The sequence below is a fragment of the Akebia trifoliata genome, chromosome 12 (assembly GCF_017979445.1).
Source record: "Akebia trifoliata isolate Shusen 1 chromosome 12, ASM1797944v1, whole genome shotgun sequence".
Taxonomy (NCBI): Eukaryota; Viridiplantae; Streptophyta; class Magnoliopsida; order Ranunculales; family Lardizabalaceae; genus Akebia; species Akebia trifoliata.
In genome coordinates, this window is record NC_141386.1 from 29,820,656 (window position 1) to 29,829,486 (window position 8,831).

The 8,831-nt window shown below is 36.9% G+C and overlaps 1 pseudogene; it reads right to left on the reverse strand.

The window, feature by feature from the left end:
• Positions 1 to 782: 782 nt before the first annotated feature.
• LOC147389384 (wall-associated receptor kinase 5 pseudogene) lies at positions 783 to 4,976 on the reverse strand (annotated as a pseudogene).
• Between the last annotated feature and the right edge of the window lie 3,855 nt (positions 4,977 to 8,831).

Genomic DNA, 8,831 nt, shown 5'->3' on the forward strand with positions numbered 1-8,831 from the left:
CCTGTAGATAGTGGACTAGGCCCTTATATGAGCTTTTGCCCAGTCCATAGACCAAAGTCTTGTCCAAGGACTAGTCCCGAGGCACATGCAACACCCGCACATCACACACACCAAGTGAGGGTGCATCCTCACAGGTGACCCTTGAGAAATCAATGCTCATACTAGGTATCGAACTCACGACCTATAGGCATTAACAATTTATCGGTTTGAAATTTCTATTGAGCCAACCTCTCAGGGGTTTTTCACCTTGTTATCTTACTTTCAAAATGATTTTATACCTCAATTTTAAGTGTATATGTGAGATACCCCTATGTTTTTAAACTGATGACAAACCCTATTGACATTTGTTCGGTGCAGATTATCAATAAAAATAAGAGAATAAAAATATATAAATATCTTGCCAAGCAAAAGTTGATCCATAGAGAGAAGGTTAATTGTTTAAATTGCAAAGGATCTTCTAACATTATATAAAAGAGATTCTGATATCATGTCAGAAAGATCCTTCTGGATCTTTCTGACAAAAAGAGAATTTTCGATGACAAAAAGGAAATTTTTGGTAGCAAAAATATGAAAATTACTATTTGTACAATTTTGGTAAAATAAAATATTTTTGAAAACAGTAAATTACCATCTTTAAAAATAAGATGTACACTTTACCTTTTTTAACTTGAGTATCTTTCTTTTGAATCAACTTTGCAACGTTATGGCCTTGCTTTATACTTCGATCAACAGAACTCATAAAACAACATAAATTAAAAAACAAAAATTTTGTAGTATCTAATACTGTGTTGCCCCTTCGCAAACCATCACATGCTTGTCGATGCTTAATTATTAGTTTCTCTCCATCCATGAATGCTTAATTACAAATACAAGGCACCATACATGAAAACTAAATTTTCTCAATCACATGCACATACATGCCACCATGTTAAATAGTAAAAATCTGAGGAAAACCCTTCTTCTCTTGATAGGACGACTCACTGAATGATGCTCCAAATTCAACATCAAATGCATTCACAATGCTACCTTCATTACCTGGTTCAGCCTTTACATTAGTTTCGGAGGGATTATTATGCGACCTTCTTAGCTCATCTAGCAGAGAATTAACTTCTTTCATTGTTGGCCTTTTTCTGCTTTTGGACTTCAAACATCTCCTTGCCAGTACTGCAAATTTTGTTAACTCTTCCTCCTTCCCTTCTCTCACCACTCTATCATCCAAAATCTGAAAAAGTCGATTTGCTTTCATTGACAAAATGAAATATTGTCTTAAATATCTCTCTTCATCACTTCTAAAGTTAGATACTGGTTTTTGCCCCACTAACATCTCCACAAGAACTACCCCAAAACTATAAACATCACTCTTCTCTGTATATTGCCCTGTTTCAAGGAACTCTGGGTCCATGTATCCTGGAGTCCCTTGTAGTAGTGATGCAGTTAAGTGAGTTCTTTCGTCAGGAATAGACCTTGAAATCCCAAAATCAGCCAATTTTACTTTGTAATTCTCATCTAAGAGTATGTTCCCAGACTTTATATCTCTATGAAGAATGGGTGTGGAAGCAGATGAGTGCAAATAAGCTATGGCGCTCGCTACTTCTGTAGCAGTCCTCAATCGATCTTCCCATGACATATATGACATAGAGCCGTGGATATGGTCGTAGAGGGTTCCATTGGAGACAAATTCATAAACTAGTAATGGAACTTCAGCTTCTAAACAACAACCCAATAATCTTACCACATGCCTGTGGACAATTTGGGAGAGAAGGCTAACCTCATTAACAAACTGATCTATTTGGTATTCTTCCATTGTTTTTGATTTCTTAATAGCTACTATTCCACCATCTTGAAGCATTCCTTTATAAACGGTACCAGCGCCTCCTTTACCGAGGATTCTATTGTCATTGTAGTTGTCTGTGGCCTTTCCAAGTTCTTCTTCAGTGAAGATTTTGGATTTCAGGATACCAACTTCGTTGGAAGACATCTTTTCTTCTAATAGAAAACCACCATTTCGCTTAAAGAATTCTTGTTTACGTTGGATGAGCTTTCTTTTCTTCAGCTCCAAAATCAACAAGTAGCAACAGCAGGTTAGAAATATAATGAGCACTGATAGGCCAACACCTGCATAATACCAAATAATAATAATGAGGAAAATAAATTATTGTGAAATAGCTATTTTTTGTGAGTCATAAACTAACTTTAAAATCTTGTGTCAAGGTAATGCTTCAATCAGAGAAAAATTGAGACTGAAAAATATTTTGGGACAATTCGAAACATTCCTAAGATCAATGTTTCAATCTAATCTTGGCCAAAACCAAGAATGTCTGGGACGAATTACATTCCGAAACATAATGATCATAACATAGCTCTAATTTGAAAATATTGGATGGATAGATTCAATGGAATTATGAAGTGGTTCTATATATAAATTTGAAAAGAATCAGTTTACCAAGTTGATCAACTCCTTGTTTGAACTTCTTTTAGAAAACTAAATAAATATGATTTTAAAATTAAAATATATCTTTTACATGTTAAATATAGAAAATAATGTTACCATCGAATGCAAACATGCGGTGTTGCGAATCTCCAAAACCAAAGATTTTGTAGCAATAAGTGTGGGGAGGAGAATTACCCAAAATGGGGACCATCTTGTTTCCTTGAGGTTCGGCTATGCATCGAGTTCCATTTATTCGAGCATCACCATATGTACCACTTGGGCAAGAGCATGTATAACCTCCAAGAGTATTCGAGCAGATGGAATTCGTGACACAGGGAGCCGGAAGTGTGCTTTGATTCGAGCATTCGTCAATATCTAATCAACAATTAATAATCATGATCATTTATCATTAGCAAGACATATAATTCAGTTCTTCATATGTTAAGAACAGAATGAGTGTTTGATATGACCTTCACGCTTAGAAAAATTATGTGAAATGAATGGACATTTCATCATAACTGTATTCCCAACAAAAAAAACTCAATAATGGAGAAAAAAGGAAAAAAAAAGGTTTTCAGGTCTAGTATGATTAATTATATAAAAAAACTGTTATAATTAAAAAATGATGTCGAAATCAATGGATATAAATTAAATATAGAAGATTATTAAAAAATGATGACATGCCCCCTTGACCTGGGCTTTTTGTGAAAGAATAACAAAATAAAAAATGACCCACATGCCCTTGTCTTCAACCTCCAATCATAATGTTTCTCTCAAAAATTGTCATAGTCAAGCTGTAAGTATCTCTAATGTAAACCATTTTTAATCTATTCAATTTCATCCTCAATGTCTCGTGAAATCCCCTATTAGCTCTCCAACTTTTACTTATTACACCTCAATTTATGTATCACACCCCAATTAAAGATTAAAACACACTCTTCAAACATTACAAAAGTTTCACTTAAATTATAAGTTTAACGCTACAAAACAATATAACACTCAGTCAAACAATTTCAATAGTTGTTTACAATTCATGATTTTTAAACTTGTCCGAGATCGAGACGTATCACCCGAGTTAACTCGGTATCGGGGCTGAACGAGACCAACTCACAAAGTATTTTGAGATGACTGCGTATCGTGAGATGAGCGAATCATCTCAGACGATATTTTCCAATATCTCGGGCGATACAAACCAGACTGCGCAGAAAATGATTAACTCACGAGTTCAACGGTCATATCGGACGAGATTTTAAAAATCTTGTCCGAGTTAACTGAGACAAACGAGTTAAAGCCTCAACCCTCTATTCTTTCACCCCCAAATCTTTTTTTTTTTTTTATATATATTTTTTGGGGTTCATTTTTTAATAGGAATCATTTCTGAATTTTTTCAAAAAAATTTCAGATTTTTTAAATGGTTAAAAACTATTGTCTCAATGTCGAACGTGACGAGACGTATCATCCGAGTCAACTCAGTATCAGAGCTGAACGAGATGAGATGTGATACTGAGTTTAAAAACCATGATTACAATTAGGATTAGGCTCATATAAAATCCTAAATCCAAAACATAGAAATCAAGTCAAAAAATAAAATAAAATGGGATAGGACTATCCCGAAAATAGATAAATAAATAAATAAACAAACAAGAACAAAAAGAAGAAGATCATGTTAATATACAAGGTGAGTAATACCTTGGCATCCTAGAGGAAGATAAGGGTTCCCTCTGTAACCTTTATTGCAGTAACAACGATATCCGCTGTTATTAAATCCTGAGTTAATACAATTGCTGTTTACTCCACATGCGTTTGTTGATGCTTGTTGACAAGACGTGTTCCCCACCACCCAATCAAGAACAACCGGATTAATAATATATGTTTTGCTATAATCTGCAACCAAAAGAATCGACTTGGAGAAGTTGAACGATTCTTGATCAGCCAAGAACGCAAGGCTACACAAAGTATCATTAAAAATTGAGGGCATGGTGGTGGTGTTGGTGATGGTACTGAAAGTAAATTTTAACTGCTTTAGATTCATGGCGATTGAAGTCTGGCAGCATCCCAAACCACCACAAGAACCGTTTATGGCACTATTTGGATCATTACAATACGACAAACACCCATTCATCATAAGTTCCTCATTGTCACTCACGAACGCTAGGCTGTTGCATCCGATTACTATGAATTTGTTTCGAGTATTGTTGAATGTGAATGAAGATCCTTGTAAGTTTATCCATCTTCGGGCATCAGTGCTTGTAGGAGTTTGGCCATTACATTTATAATCAGCAGAAATTGACACTGTTAATGACCCTTCTAGCGATATATCATCAATGGGAATATCGTTAAGAAAAAACAATTTAGAAGAGTTATTGCAAGTTAAATTGAACCAAAGGTCTAAGGAACATTTTGCATCTCCGAAGCCAAATGGATAAGGAACGATGATGTTTCCGCATGAATCCGAGCACCCTTCCTTTGCATATGATGCCGTTGTTGTTGTTACTACACTAACGCATAGTAATACCCTAATAATTAGGAGACAGTACCGAGCCATTTTTCTTTGGTTTGTGTTGGAGGTCGGGTCTTTATTTATAAATTGGAAGGATTTCTTCTTCTTCTTCTTCTTCTTATGAAGATCGACTGGATAAATGCATATATACATGGGAAAGGGAAACTGCTAAGCTATTTAATTTCATGGACTACTTCTCAAACTCCAATAAAAATCAAGGGTAGCCGCCTTCAAAGTTTTTAATTAATTAATTAGTTAACATCATCTATAAGAAAAAATCCTACGAGATTACATCTTTCCATCTAGATGTAGTCTTCTCTTCCTTTTTTTTAGATAAATTAATAAATTTACTTCTAGAGTAGGTGTGTCAATGGGTTGGTTCGATTAGATTCTTAAGGTGCATTCTCACCTTCACCTTTGTATCAAAACTCGTGTCTTCAACAAAATCAAACAAAAACATGATTCATTAAAGGTGTAGATGCAAAAAAAGTTGCACTATCTTGAGATATGTGACGAAATCTTGCGATTTCATCTCCTCCTATCCCTAGGTGTGCCTGCAACAACACTGTTTAAATGTCTAAGTCAGAATTTAGTACAAAAAATAGTATTTCATATTTTTAAGAGAAAATTGCATATCTTTTAGTGCCTTGCACCTATGTATTTATAGGGGCTGCATCCCTTAGATCTTCCTAGATTTTATCCTTGATTTCCGTATGAGTGGTTCAATTCTGTTAGGGACTTCCCTTGATTCCCCCGAATGTGGTTAAAACTCCTTATCTTAAGAGATTTGAAACTCCCGAACTTCAATCATAAACCCTCGAAGCTTGGTTGGAAGCGTTGACCGACCTTTCTTCCTATGCTAATTTAGACACTCGGCTAGGTCATCTCGTGATTGCCACATGTCATTTTTTCAAAAAATATCATCCACAATACCCCCTCTTGGAGTTTTGGATCTCGATACGACGATCCGAGACAACTTAATAAAATTATTGGCACATGGCATCCTCCTATTGGATTAAATTCGAAATCCGACCATTTGGATATCCATGATGATGCTCTAAATGGCTTTCTCGTGGGGTGCACTGTCAATTGTTTTGCGTTGTGGCGCATGTATGTGTCGTACACACAAGTCTCCCCTCTAGTAGTTAATAGTGCACGCGTGTTTGTTCCACTTTAATCGTTTCTCGTGCTCATTAAATGCATCTTTAGCTTATGATTGTTTCGTTTTTCTAGTTTATCACGACCCTTCATTTCTTACGTATCTCGATGCCTCTGAAGTCTTTAAATACCCCATTTTTCTTCACTTTTTCTTTTTTACTTTTTTTTTCTACGCTTCTTCTTTCTCTCCAACTCTCTGTTGCAAGGTTTTTATTGTCCACCTCCACACTCATCTTTGCTCAGCATTAGCAAGTCCCAACCAGTGCAGTGCCAAGATTCTACTTCTACTAAGAGGTCAGAAAACAACATTTCCTCTCCTCAAATCTTCTTTAAACCTTTTCTTTTTCTTTATTCTTCTTCCATGGCCAAGGGGAAGACTTATTCTCCTATATGCCCTCATTTATCCGAGATTATGGATACTTACGCTACCCCTGGTGATATGGGTACTTCTTTCTCAGATGAGCCCTCATCCTTTCAAGGCCTCCCCCAAGACACCATCGTGGTGTATTGGGGGCAGTTTAAAGCTGGCCTCCGAGTTCCTCTCAGTAAGTAAACTCAAGAAGTCTTAAATTTTTATAGGAGGGCTATTGGGAAAATGAACAGTAATTTATCGTCTTATCTATGCCGTCAAACAAATGAATGCTTGATTGGAAGAAAATCTACAACTTGGGCTTTTTGATATAAGAACCCAGTTCTCTTTGAGGATATGCCATAAAAAGTAAAAGTACTTCTATTTAACAAAGAGGAGAGGGAAACCACCCTTGTTCAAGCTGTCGAACTCAAACAAGGATTGGTTCTTGTTCCCGATCAAACTGGCTGGTTGGTGGAAGAGCGCACCTAAAGACAAATTTCCCCCGCTCGTCTTCAACTCGTTCAAAAGAGTTGGTGAGTTTTCTTTCTTCAGTTCTTTCACATTTTTTCTTTCTTTTACTTTGAGATTTGAATTTTGACTTCTCATGATTGCAGATCCAGGCAAAGATAAAAGAATCTCTGACTTGGTGATTATAACCTATATTCTTTCTGACCTAGAACTATATCACCGAGTCACTGATTTTCTTGCCCCGTCGATTCTCACTTGAAGAGCAAACAAGTGAAGCTACGAGCACCAAGCCACGTACCTTTGAGAGGCTCCGTGAGGCAACCAAAGATAACATTAAAGACATGTCACGTCGCTCCAACCACTACACTCCAGTTGACTCCGACGCTTTCAATAATGAAGTGATGGAGGTGCATCCCTCTTTTCCTCGGGAGGTAAATGAGGAAGAAGATCAACCTCTCTTAAAGAGACTGGGGAGGGGCATCGACCCCCGTCCTGCTCCGGCCTCTACTTCCGTTTAGGTCTCGACCTCTGCTTCTGGGTCCTGGTCCAAGGGAGGTGACCCTCCAGGCATTTCCTAGGTTATTTCTCCGTTCGTGGTTGGCCATCAAGTTATGGACCAATGTACTGCGCTCTCCAACTCTCGGATTGCACAAATGATGTTTGAGTCGTCATGTTAAAAACTCTTCAAAACCCTAAATCTGGATCCCCAAGTCAATAACTAACTCCCAAGCTCCAATTATCAACCTAAAAGCACTCAGAAACCTTAAAAACATCCAAAAAAAAGTCAAAAAATATATATTCAAATCTAGAAGAAAAAAGTCTCATCTCAAAAATCGGGAATAGATCTAGAAACAAAAACAAATTAAGAAGATTCATACAAGGAACACTCACTACCAATTTTTAAGAAAACATATCCAATCACTCAGGTAAAAACAAAGGTTATTTTTTTATTATTCTGAATTTAGGCCGTTTTGCAATGTAAATATTTGAGAGGAGTATAGACCGACTTTTGTCGGGCGAGATTGGTGTCTAACACTTTCTAATCCCATAACCTGATCCCCATACCCATAATCTATCCGTAGCTTAGTGTTCTTTATCTTTTTAGAGTCACATTTGGTTCCTAGACCATAAAACTAGGTGACAACTCTCAAAAAAGAAAAAAGTGGATGCGCACCCGTGGATCGAGGGCACTTTCACATATAAGTTCTCTAATCACGATGGATTGGTTTTGATTAGTGATTCATGCAATTGTGTCCTAAAAATGACTACTGTTACGTAAGCTACACATGCTATTGTTTTATCCAAGTTTTCCATAACTAGCGTTTTTGTCCAGAACCGTGACATGAAGGCTCGGATGCTCTCTTCATCCTCTTGTTGCAAGTGGACGACTGTATTCACTCTAACCTTCATTTTTCTCAATTGTATGAATTCCTCGACAAAAGCTTCCTCCAACTCAGAAAAGCTTCTTACTAATCCCAAAGGCAGTCTTTGAAACTAGGATACAACTTTATGTCTTAACATCGTTGTCGTTGTAGTACAACACCATCTGATTTTTGTAGTGAAGGATATGTTCTATTGGATCCATTGTCCCATCAAATGTTTCAAACTTAAGGGGATAAAACACTATCGAAGGGTCAGATGCCATTATTGTCGGTGAAAATGGCGACCCTTTAAGTTCCCGGATAATATTTCGAATGTTTCACCCTAATCCCTTCCCATGATCTGCTCATCGTCCCTCCTCCACAACAGCTCTTCTACTTCTCCCGAGTCATAGGATTCTGGGTTTCTAAACTCCCTTGCTGGGTTCTAATTCTTGTCGAATTTATCGTCTGGTCAATCTTCGTTTGATCTGTTGTAAGGGGTGGAGGTTCATGTCCTGTTCCCATTTCTTTCCTAATTTCAGTTCCTTCACTCAACCTTTG